This window comes from Palaemon carinicauda, chromosome 41 (assembly GCF_036898095.1).
Source record: "Palaemon carinicauda isolate YSFRI2023 chromosome 41, ASM3689809v2, whole genome shotgun sequence".
NCBI lineage: Eukaryota > Metazoa > Arthropoda > Malacostraca > Decapoda > Palaemonidae > Palaemon > Palaemon carinicauda.
This window is the reverse complement of record NC_090765.1, coordinates 53,149,708-53,162,207: the sequence shown is the minus strand read 5'-3', so window position 1 is coordinate 53,162,207 and position 12,500 is coordinate 53,149,708. Positions and strand designations below refer to the sequence as shown.

Sequence of the window (12,500 nt, the reverse complement as noted above, 5' to 3'; positions counted from 1 at the left end):
GAACCCCTTTGATGGTTATTTGCTTTAATGGCTTCCTTCAGCTTGATGATCCTCGAGATCATAGGCCTATTCCGGCCATATTGTTTAGCCATACAGTATCACTCACATGCACACTGCTCTCATGTTTTTCTATAATTTCTTGCTTCAATTTTAATGAAAGAATTGCCTTCTTCCTGTACTGAAACTTGGCTCCTTAGGCACCATAATTATAGGTAAAATCAAAAAGGAAATGTGAGAAAAGGAAGAAAATAAGCACTGTTAATAACAGACCAAACAGAAGACAACCACACGATACACACAAGAATAGAGAACTGAGCACTCGACGCTCAGTGGCGTAATGTTTACTTCGTGTGTCGAAATAAAATTCGGGTGTAGAGTCAAAAATTTGCTCGAATTTTACTTCGGATGTTGGAAAATTCGGATGTAGATACGTTCGTGTGTAGAGGTTCCACTGTACTAGGAACACAAGGAAGCATGGTTTACCTGCAGAGGTTTGAGGTCAGGATGCTGCTTTCCCCAAGAGAGGGGAGGATGAAGAAAGAAGTAAGGGCCGGACATACTCTTTCATTCATGTAGTCTAAAACCGGGTAACAATGCCCTCAACCTTCTGCTACCTGTCCATTAAGGAGCCTGAGGTTAGACCAGCTGTTATGCAACCACCACAGGGCCGATCGAGAATGTATCAAGGCTCCTGTGGGTCACGTCCTGCAGGTAGTGGGCTGTGAAGGTCATTTGACGCTTCTAAACCCCAGCTTGTAGCACCTGCGTCACCGAGAAGTTTCTCTTAAAAGCCGGAGATGTTGTGATGCCTCTGATATCGTGTGCTCAGGGACGACGTGACGGAGGAGGATCTGGATTCAAGGCGTGGTGGATGACCCTTCTAATCCAAGCAGAGATGGTATTCTTGGTGACCCTCCTCTTCGTCCTTCCCGTGCTCACAAACAAGGCTTGCACGCGGGGACAGACTGCAGCCGTTCTCTTCAGATAATGCCTCAGACTTCTCATTGGACATAGTAGCAGATGGTCTGGGTCACTTGTTACAGAATGGAGACTCGAGACCCTGAAGGAGTCGAACCGTGGGTCCGGCACTCCAGGGTTCTGAGTCTTAGCTACAAACTCAGGGACGAACCCGAACGTTACCTCCCCCATCCCCTTGAATGGGCGACGTCGTATGAGAGACCATGAAGTTCACTGACCCGCTTGGCTGATGCCAAACCGAGCGGGAACACCGTCTTCCAAGTCAGGTGTCGATCAGAGGACTGGCGTAATGGTTCGAATGGAGGTCTCTTAAGAGCCCTGAGGACGCGAACCACGTTCCATGGAGGTGGTCTCACTTCCGACTGAAGGCAGGTAAATTCGTAGCTTCGTATGAGTAAAGAAAGTTCCAGCGAGGAAGAAATGTCCATTCCTTTCAGCCTGAAGGCTATGCTTAAGGCTGACCGATAGCCTTTCACCGCCGAGACTGAAAGGCGCATTTCCTCCCGCAAATACACGAGAAACTCCGCTATTGCTGGAATAGTGGCATCGAGGGGAGAGATACCCCTCCCACGACACCAACCACAGAAGACTCCACTTTGCCTGGTAAACCCCTGCGGATGACTTTCGCAGGTGTCGAGACATCCTCTCCGCAACTTGTTGCGAAAAGCCTCTCTCAGTGAGGAGACGCTGGATAGTCTCCAGGCGTGAAGCCGAAGCGAAGCTACGGCCTTGTGGTAGATGTTGCAGTGTGGTTGCTTGAGTAGCTCGTGCTGTGGGGGGAGTTCTCTTGGGAGTTCCGTTAGGAGTTGCAGAAGGTCCGGGAACCACTGCGTGATGCCATAGCGGAGCTATTAAGGTCATTGACAGAGTGACCGATAGTCTGGTCTTGTTGAGCACCCTTCTTATTAGACAGAACGGGGGAAAGGAGTAGACGTCGATGTTGTCCCACCGTTGTTGGAAGGCATCTTGCCAGAGTGCCTTGGGGTCCGGGACTGGGGAGCAGTACAGCGGCAGCCTGAAGTTCAAAGCTGTCGCGAACAGGTCCACTGTCGGGGAACCCCACAAAGTCAGGACTTTGTTAGCTACTTGAGGATCCAAAGACCACTCGGTACTCACAATCTGCAATGCTCTGCTCACACTGTCGGCGAGCACATTCCTTTTGTCCGGAATGAAGCGAGCTGATAGTGTTATCGAGTGGACTTCGGTCCACCTCAGTATCTCTACTGCAAGATGGGATAGCTGTTGTGAAAAAGTTCCTCCCTGCTTGTTGATATAAGCCACTACTGTGGTGTTGTCGCTCATCACCACCACGGAGTGGCCCGCCAGGGTCTGTTGGAACTGTTGAAGGGCCAGATAGACGGCCTTCATTTCTAGCAGATTGATGTGGATGTACCTTTCTGATTCTGACCATAGGCCTGAGATCCTGTGGTTCAGAACGTGGGCCCCCCACCCTTCTTTTGACGTGTCCAAGAACAGCATCAAATCCGGGGGAGGACGAGAAGATCCACTCCCTTTCGAAGGTTTTCGTCGGTCAGCCACCACTGCAGGTCCGTCCGTTCCGCGGGTCCCATAGGGACCAGAGTGTCCGGGGAATCGTTGCCTTGATTTCACCGGGACTTGAGCCGCCATTGTAGGGATCTCTTCCTGAGGCGGCCGTTCGGAACTAGACGGGCCAGGGAGGCCTGGTGACCGAGGAAAGGTCTTGCCACCCTCCTCAGCCTTGCTATCCTGTCGTCCGATGGAAAGGCTTTGTAGAGATTGGTGTCTAATATCATGCCTAGATATACCAGTCACTGAGTTGGAAGCAGAGAAGACTTCTCGAGATTTACCATGATCCCTAGATCATGGCAAAGTCCCAGAAGCTTATCTCGGTGTCGAAGAAGGGTCGACTTCGAGTCTGCCAGGATCAGCCAATCGTCCAGATAGCGGAGGAGACGGATGCCGATCCTGTGTACCCACGAAGATATCAGGGTGAACACTCAGTGAACACCTGAGGTGCTATGGAGAGACCGAAACACAGTACCTTGAACTGGTAGATCGTGTTGTCTAGGCTGAATCTCAAGTACTTCCTGGAAGACGGATGGACTGGGATCTGTAAGTTCGCGTCCTTCAAATCCAGAGTGCACATGAAGTCTTGTGGTCTCACTGCAAATCTGACTGTCTGCTGTCTCCATACTGAAAGGAGTTTGCTTGACAAACTTGTTCAGAGCTGAGAGGTCGATGACAGGTCTCCAGCCTCCAGACACCTTCTTTACAAGAAAGAGTCGACTGAAGTCTGGGGAGCCGTCGACGACCTCCTGGAGAGCATCCTTCTTGAGCATGGTCTCGACTTCTGCCCGAAGGGCTAGCCCCTTTACCGATCCCATGGCATAGGAGCTCAACGACACTGGATTCGCTGTCAGGGAAGGAAGAGATGTTATGAACGCGATATCCTTGGCTGATCACAGAGATCGTCCAGGAATCGGCCCCGAGTTGCTGCCACTTGTCTGCGCAACTTTGTAGGCATCCCCCCACTGGTGGACAAGCAGGGGGATTGCCAATCCTAGCGTTTACAGCCTCGGCCACTCCCCCTAGGATTCTTACCTGCCCTGGAGGACTTTCCGCCTTTCCTGTCCTTTACAGGAAAGGGCTGCTGCTTAGACACCTTTGTCTTTGCTGCCGGAGCCTGTCTCGATGTCCTAGACTGACGAGGCTGCTGACGTTGTGGTTGAGGAGCTGGAGGCTTGTAGGGCCGAGATGTAAGGGACCTTTGGAGGAGCAAATCGTGATTCGACTTCCTCCACCTCTCAGCCGTCCGTTCCACATCCTTGGGTTCGAACAAACTCTCTCCAAGGATGCAGGAGTGTCTGAGCTTGCCGACATCCACGGCTGGGACTTTCGAGTGGAACCTCTCGGTCATGGCATCATGACATTTTAGGATCGAGTTTGCCCACAAGTTCGAAACTTGGCGAGCTAAAAACTCGATGGAGCGAGTGCCCGAGAGGAGGAAAGTCTCAAGGGCCTTCCTGGTGCTCTCCTTGGACAAGTCCTTGGATCGCAACAGGATGCCCAGAGACCCCAGCCAGATGTCCAGCTACGAAGTGGCCTGCATGGCACACTTTGCGACCTTCTGGCTTAGGATCTCCGTTGCCGAGAATGTCACCTACCGGGCGGAGAGTTTCTCAAGAGAAATTCCCCTAGAGAGCTCTTCCACAGAGTGGTGGAGGGGAAGAGCTAAACAAGACTCCCCCATGATCTCGAAGTACCTCCTCTGTTGTACACGAGGAGGTGGGAGGAGTTTGTTCCCGGCAGAGGAACGGCTGGAGGAGGCGAGTACGGCGAGCTGGCCCTCAACCTTGTCTCTGGCACTCTTCACTCCCTGGGACCAGGGCAGAGCCACGCTGGTCTTTGGGAGTTTCTGGGTACCGTAGACTTGGTCCAGGACCGTATCCTTGCCTTCGCGGGGGGTGGTCTCGGGGTCCTTGAATCCGTTGAGTTGCCTCATTAGACTCAGGACCTGCCAGAAGGCATGCTCCGACTCGTGCTGCTCTCCTCCTTGTGGGCTGGCAGCAAGGTCTCCTGTCCCCAGTAGCTCTACTTGGGGAGATATGTGGACGTTCTCCTGGGGTCTCGTTAGCTCTGGTCGAATCCGGGTAGAAGACTTAGGAGCAGTCTTTGAGTCCTTAGGCTCCCTCCTGGGAGGGATACAGGACTCAAGCAAAGAAGCCTGGGGGCTCCTCTCCACGCGAGAAGGTTCTCTTCCTCGAGGTGGGGTTCCTCCCATTGGTGCCGTGGGAGAACGCCTCACCTCGCTGGATTCTCCTGAGGACAGAAAGGCTTCGTCCACAGGGGAAGGAGAAAGTGTCTGCGAGGGGGAAGGTGCCTTCCTGATGGACTTCTTGGGAGCCAGCTTAACCCTAGGAGAAGTTACCACGAAGTCCACTCCTCTCCTTCTCTTCAGCGGGGACGCGGGTGTCGTTGGTTTCAGTCCCAGATCAGAAAGGGCCGGCTTCATGGCCTGCACGACCTCTCTGATCAGGGACACGAACCAAGGCTGGCGGCTGACCGACGCAGTGTCAGCAACACCCGCTGGAGGGAAGGGGATCGGCTGATCCTTAGGAGTGGATACCACGGGACCTGCCTGAAAAGAAGAATGTTGCGTAGACCTCTCTGACGATTCTTCCTGCTCCTGGATCTGCGCAGCTCTGCGCTTGCGGGGTGGAGATCGCGAGGACGAAGATCTGGAAGCACGCGTCCCCGAAGACTCGTACGGTTGGGCACGCTGCGAAACCCTGCAGGAATCGCTGGCGAGGTCTCGCGATGGTAGAAACGCTGGTTCGCGCGGGGGCGAACGTTGGCAGATGAAGGCGCGGGGGCGAAGGAGCGTGGGCGAGTGGGCGCGGAGGCGAAGGTGCGATTGGGCGCGCAGGTGAGGGTGCGCGCGGTTGTAAGGGCGAGCTCTGGCGGTCGGGAGAACGATGGCGCGTAGGCGATCGGTGGCGTGTTGGCGAGCGGTGGCGTGTTGGCGAGCGGTGGCGTGTTGGCGAGCGATGGCGCGTAGCGCGAACAGGCGATCGACTATGCCCAGGTGAGTTAGCGCGTGGGCGTGTCGGAGACCTGTGGCGATCTGGCACGTGGGCGCGTAGGAGCGCGCAGGCGAGGGATCGCACGGGCGCGTAGGAGATCACTGGCGTACAGGAGATCGTTGGCGCGCAGTTGCGCGTTCAGAGCGAACCAACTGGGGCGCAGGACCAGAGGGCAAGGATGCGCGCAAAGTCGAACGCTCGTGGACGGGCTCAGGAGACATCTCGTGGGCTATCTTAGAAGTGCGCGCGATGGCGCGCAGGCAATGGCTGGCGCATAGGCCAACGTCGGCGAAGAGGCGGAGGGACAATGTCCTTGCCTGCGCCCAGATCCGGAAATCGTGGGCGCGCAGTTGTGTGCCGACGACCAGGAGATCGTGGACGCTCAGGAGACCGATGGAGTGCATTGTGTGCAGGAGGAACAGAAGTGCGCTGGCAAGCTGGACATCCTTCGAGGGAGGAGGTGGGTCCAACGGTCTCTCCTGCGGGTGACTTTCCCCCTCGGGGGAGTGCACTAACAGACACTCCTCTTCGGAGGACAGACGATGGTGTTGCTGTGCCTCGAGGTCGTCTTCGCCGTAGAGGCCTTCCTTCTCCTTACAAGGGAGTTAGGAGGCGCCTCTTCGGTTCTTCGCCTTCGACGTCCCCCGCAGAGGATCCTCCACGACGAGAGCAGACCGTTGCTGCTGCATCGCTTGACCTCTCCGCAGATCGTTCGTGATCCCCGAAGCCTGCCAGACCTTCCAGTCTTCCATCCCCGTTCCTGGACGCTGATGCGCAGTGGGCGCCTACGCACCTCGTTGTCCAACGGGCACCGGTCCCTTCAGAGCAGCTTGCCCTGAAGGGACCGGTGCCCGTTGGACAACGAGTTGCGTAGGCGCCCACTGCGCATCAGCGTCCAGGAACGGGGATGGAAGACTGGAAGGTCTGGCAGGCGTTGGGGATCGCGAACGATCTGCGGAGAGGTCAAGCGATGCAGCTGCAACGGTCTGCTCTCGTCGTGGAGGATCCTCTGCGGGGGACGTCGAAGGCGAAGAACCGAAGAGGCGCCTCCTAACTCCCTTGTAAGGAGAAGGAAGGCCTCTACGGCGAAGAGGAGGGCGAGCCTTACGGCGAAGACGACCTCGAGGCACAGCAACACCATTGTCTGTCAGTGCACTCCCCCGAGGGGGAAAGTCACCCGCAGGAGAGACCGTTGGACCCAACTCCTCCCTCGAAGGATGTTCGGAGGGGGGAACCGAGCTTTCAGCAACATCCGCAACCGCAACAGGGGTCTGACCGGACCCGTCGGAAGCCTCTGCCACAACAACCTCGACAATAGACAGTGGATCTACCTCTGCTATTACCGGCGACTGTTTGACAGCTGCACCCAACTGCATCAGGTCAAACAGGGCTTCTCTGGTGGGCGAGCCCTTAGGCCCCAAGGAAGCCCAAAGCTGTAAGAGATCATCGTTAGCAACATGGTCATCAACAGGATCAATGCCCTCCCCCGGAGTAGGAGGGGGAGCTGCCTCGCTATGGGAGGCAACGCCCTCTCCCAAACCCCGACATTGGGAAACAAAAGAAGGGCCTGCGCTACCACTCGCCGGCCTCTAGCGAGAGACCGATCGAGTGGGAGCTTCGAAGGAGGTTCGGGCGGCGGAAGAAGAGTCCTTGGAACCTTCCTTCTTCAAGGCAACCCTTGAAGGAGAACGGTCACGCTTAGACTTCTTCTTACGCCGCTGGACAAACCTCTCCCACTGGGAGGTAAGCCACTCCCTGCACTCACTACAGGTATTGTCCCTTTCACACCATTGACCTCGACACTGCAGACATAAGGAGTGAGGGTCCGTCTCGACCGCCGACATGAATGTTCCACAAGGGCGGTCTGGGAGTCCAGGGCACTTCCGCATGATAGGAAGGAAGGATGAGGCCAACTTCAAGCACACAAGCTGAAAGAAAAAGCAAAACAAAATTAAGGCTGTCAATAATGCGAGGGCGAAGCAGAGACGTCTGCTCATCGCCAGAGCCAAAAGTGAAGTGAAGCAGTTCACCGGTGTGTGAGGGGGGTAGGCGTAGCTAGCTACCACTCCCCTACCCCCTTTCTAACTAGCGCGGGGGTAATTAACCCTCGTTAAAATTCTAATGTCTTGTCATTTCAGCTACGCCGAAAGTAAAACCCCATGTAAATACCGTGGTTTGTATTTCGGTTACGGAACAAATAGCTAAGCATAGAGAGACAAATGTCTACTCTCACTGAGACAAAAGTAAAAAGTGATGAGACAACACAGGTGTGTGTGTGTGAGAGTATGGTAGCCAGCTACCTCCACCATAAATAGCAGTAGGGTAGTTACATCTCGCTAAAAGTCTCATGGCTAGTCTCTTCAGCTTTGCCAAAACCTTAATCCCTATTAATGGCAAAAGTGTTTGTATTTAGTGTCGAAACAAATATGATTTGGTAAAAAGTTCAAATTGGTACACGAAGTAAGACAACACGGTAATGCTCAGCCTTACGTCAGTCACAATTAAAAATCCAGGTTACTTTGTTACTCCCAACTTTACATTGGCTTCTATAACATAAAATGATGACTAAGTGCTGTATTGTATTTCACAAGGAAGCTTGTTAACAACATAGTGCTTGGTATTACTCTAAAGGACACCATGAAATATATGAACAGGTAACAGAACTGGGAGACATAAGGAAACCTACAAAAACCTTCGGTTGTTTTTCGTTAATTTGTGAAACCCCGCCAGGCCCGTTGGAGGTTACAAGTCACAGATAAAGAAAGGCTTTACATCAGTAACTCAAGACACTGTCAACACAAGGAGCAAATGCACAGTAGACCAAAACTTACCAATTTTACGCCTGGTTGGCGATCATGAGAGTAGGTAACGTCATAGCTGAGGAGACCCCAAGCCAACTGTCGAGACAGTAAAAGTCACCTGTTTGTGCCTACTTCCTGTCTTGGACTCGTCAATCTGGTAACTTTGTGTAAACGCAAGACCATTGAATTATCCTGCCGCGCATTTTTCTTCGTTCCGAAAGGAGGTTCGGCTGGCCCAATTGTGAAGAATCCTACTACTTCCACGGTTGCAAAGATCGTCAGTCCTTCCCTGATGAATGACAAACATAACTAATATAATGCATAAATTAAAACTAATAGACGGAGTACAATTTACAATATATTGTAATGTAAATATAATACACAAGCAATTAACACTGGAAAAATATTTATTGCTGAATGAAAAGGAGACCACAAAGAAGAGAGATACTGTACTGTTGAATAATGAATAACTACTGTGTCTAAGGCACAAAACTTTATTTCACCATAGCTAAAGTGTCTCTTCTACCCTTACCAAGAGGAAAGTAGCCACTGAACAATTTCAGTGCAGTAGTTAACCCTTTGGGTGAAGAAGAATTGTTTGGGTCCATCTTTGTGGCCCCCTTTTGGGTATTACAGGAAAACTTTGTGATAGACGAGAAAATGAAATCATATGCTTCTCTCTCCTCTAGTGTTATCAATGAAGTCCATCGCTGTCTCTTACCAATATAGTGCTTCAAACGTTCAAACTTACAGCAAATGTTTTTGTCGAACAAGCTGATATATGTCTTTTTATTGTTTATATATGAAATATCTGTTTTGATTTGTTACTGTTTTTAAAATATTTTATTAATTGGTAAGGATTTCTCACATCATTTATCTATTTCCTTTCCTCACTGAGCTATTTTTTCCTGTTGGAGCAGTTAGGCTTATTGTATCTTGCTTTTCCAACTAGGGTTGTAGCTTAGCTAACAACAACAACAACAACAATAATAATAATAATAATAATAATAATCATAACAATAACAACAAATGTCAAAATCTAGTAAGACGTGGTGGATGACCGAGATAGTTTTAAATTCAGGTCAATTCATTTTCACAATTATTTAATAACGCAAACACTTTACCCATCTGCGTCTTTGGTTGTTTTACCCTTGATATACATACTATCTACAAAAAAGCGACATTAATTTAAAGCAATTATTCTAGATACTTTTGTGTACTATATGCCATTGTAAAAAAAAAAAAAAAAAAAAAAAAGAAAGAAAGAATACGCACTACAATAATGTCAGTAACAAGTCTGAATTACATACCCTACTCGAGGGACTGATAAAAAAGAAAAATAACTACTGTATTTTGCAATAAGATGTATTTTTCCTAACTACTGTATACAAACCAGAGTCCCTTGAAAGGGATGGAAATCTAATACAATTCCTTTCATGAAAAGTGTCCCGGATTTTGAAGCCTGTTTTGAAAGCAAATCCAACACCACGAAAAAGCATAGAGGTCAGAATATTAGAACTATCAGTCACAATCTCACAAAGTTCTACTACATTAGCATTTACTCAAACATATGTTTGAGGAGCCTGTATACCTTACTTTACTCTATGGGCTGCTTATCTGGTCCTGTATAGCAAGGGAACCCTACAACATTTCACTATGCATATTGCTCACTTACTGTTAGATCACCACTATCAAAACATTGAATAAGAAAGTCTTAAGTTTCCTCTTGAAAGCCTTAATATCTTCAATCCTTCACATGTCTCATGGGAGCTAAGTGTACGGTCTCGGGGCAGCATTCTCAAAGGCTCTAGAGCCCACAGTAGACACGTATCTAGGTTCTAATAGTTTAAAATCATCTAACTATTCTTGTGTCAGGATGATTTGTTGGCTACAAAAACCAATAGCGAAGCGAGCGCACGGCAGAGCAAAAACCGTTAGCGAAAAGAGCACACGGCAGAGCAAAAACCATTAGCGAAGAGATTCCACGGCAGAGCAAAAACCATCAGCGAAGAGATTCCACGGCAGAGCAAAAACCATCAGCGAAGAGATTCCACGGCAGAGCAAAAACCATCAGCGAAGAGATTCCACGGCAGAGCAAAAACCATCAGCGAAGAGATTCCACGGCAGAGCAAAAACCATCAGCGAAGAGATTCCACGGCAGAGCAAAAACCATCAGCGAAGAGATTCCACGGCAGAGCAAAAACCATCAGCGAAGAGATTCCACGGCAGAGCAAAAACCATCAGCGAAGAGATTCCACGGCAGAGCAAAAACCATCAGCGAAGAGATTCCACGGCAGAGCAAAAACCATCAGCGAAGAGATTCCACGGCAGAGCAAAAACCATCAGCGAAGAGATTCCACGGCAGAGCATAAACCATCAGCGAAGAGATTCCACGGCAGAGCAAAAACCATCAGCGAAGAGAGCACACGGCAGAGCAAAAACCATAAGCGAAGCGAGCGTACGGCAGAGCAAAAACCATTGGTGAAAAGAGCACACGGCAAACCAAAAACCATTGGCGAAGAGATCCCACGGCAGAGCAAAAACCGTTAGCGAAGCGAGCGCACGGCAGAGCAAAAACCATTAGCGAAGAGATCCCACAGCAAAGCAAAAACCATTAGCGAAGCGAAAGCACAGCAAAGCAAAAACCATTAGCGAAGCGAACGCACAGCAAAGCAAAAACCATTAGCGAAGAGATCCCACAGCAAAGCAATAACCATTAGCGAAGCGAACGCACAGCAAAGCAAAAACCATTAGCGAAGCGAACGCACGACAAAGCAAAAACCATTAGCGGTAAATGTGTAAGAGAGCTCCGCGGAAGATCTTGAAGAATTTAAACACCTACAATTCACTATTATATCATATAGAACGCTTATATAATAATCAATATATGAGCAGCTTCTATTTAACGAAGATATTCGTGTGTATAGTTATGTTTCACCTGGATTTTTTCTAAGTGTTTGTTTTTGTTTACTGTGTGATGTCTTGGCTAAAATGAGCTGTTTCACCGCCTTACTGCGTATGGCAAACTAGTTCTCAATGCTATTCTAACCAATAACAGGTGTTTTCTTGACGTCACACTGTTTGAAAACCAATCATGGCGGTTTTTACAAATCTAGCCAATACTGACACTTATTACTTCACTTATCCCTGCTATTTTTCCACCAGTTACCACAGTTTACGTGAAGTTCCGCGGAGGAATATTTTTGCACGTCTCGGATCTCCCTTCAAACTGAAAAGCTCATTTTGCCGTGAAGTATGGAGCAATTAGCAGAACCTTCATCCCGTTCCGACTGTGTCACTTGTGACAATTGCTTTATTTCTTATGGGGATTTTTGTGTACATTATTCAGGGAAAGCTGATTTGCTAATTGCATTTGCTCAACGTCATGGTTTGATTTTGGCAGAGAAAAAGTGCCCTAATTGTGAAAATGTGTGCCGTATAGATTACAACAAATTAGCATTCTGGTGTGATCGTAGTGTGGTTACTCGTGGGAAAAGGAAGAGGAGGTGCAATTTTTTCGTGTCTTGTTTCAAAGGTAAGTTAGATATTGAGACTAATTTGAAGTTTGTGTTCCTTTTTTGGCAAAAGGCGTTTTCATTTGAATTTGTTTCGTTTGAACTGAAACTCAATGTGGCCTTAAGGGGGGGTCGCAGGGGGGGCGGAGCCCCCCCCCCCGGTAGGCCTAGGTAGGGGTACAGGGCCCCATAGGCTAGGTTAGGTGGGTGTCTTAGGTTCGGTGGTGCCCTGAAAATTACTGTGGCCTTAAGGGGGGGTCGCAGGGGGGGCGGAGCCCCCCCCCCCCCCCCCGGTAGGCCTAGGTAGGGGTACATGGCCCCCAGGGTAGGGTAGGTAGTTGTATTAGGTTCGGTAGTGCCCCGAAAAATCCCTTTTCTCCTCCTCCCCCCACCCAAAAACCCCGCTTCCCACTGGGGTCCCCCATAATTGTAGTAGTAGGTTTATGCTTACATTTTCTGTGTAAGAGTTAGGTGGTTGTAGGAGGATTATCTCACAGTTTCAAGGTAACTGTAGCTCTAATTTACTGTTTTCTTTCGTTTTCTACTTTTAGAAACTTTTAAATCGAGCGCGGAGCTCTCCTACACATTTACCCCATTAGCGAAGCGAACGCACAGCAAAGCAAAACCCATTAGCGAAGCGG

At 49.9% G+C, this 12,500-nt stretch overlaps 1 long non-coding RNA gene across 1 annotated transcript in view; it reads right to left on the bottom strand.

The window, feature by feature from the left end:
- LOC137632657 (uncharacterized) overlaps positions 1-12,500 on the bottom strand; it is a 56,908-nt gene that overhangs the window by 43,918 nt on the left and 490 nt on the right. Inside the window, exon 2 of the long non-coding RNA XR_011042074.1 lies at positions 8,375-8,633. This is a non-coding gene — a long non-coding RNA (uncharacterized lncRNA). The remainder of the gene's footprint in view (positions 1-8,374; positions 8,634-12,500) is intronic.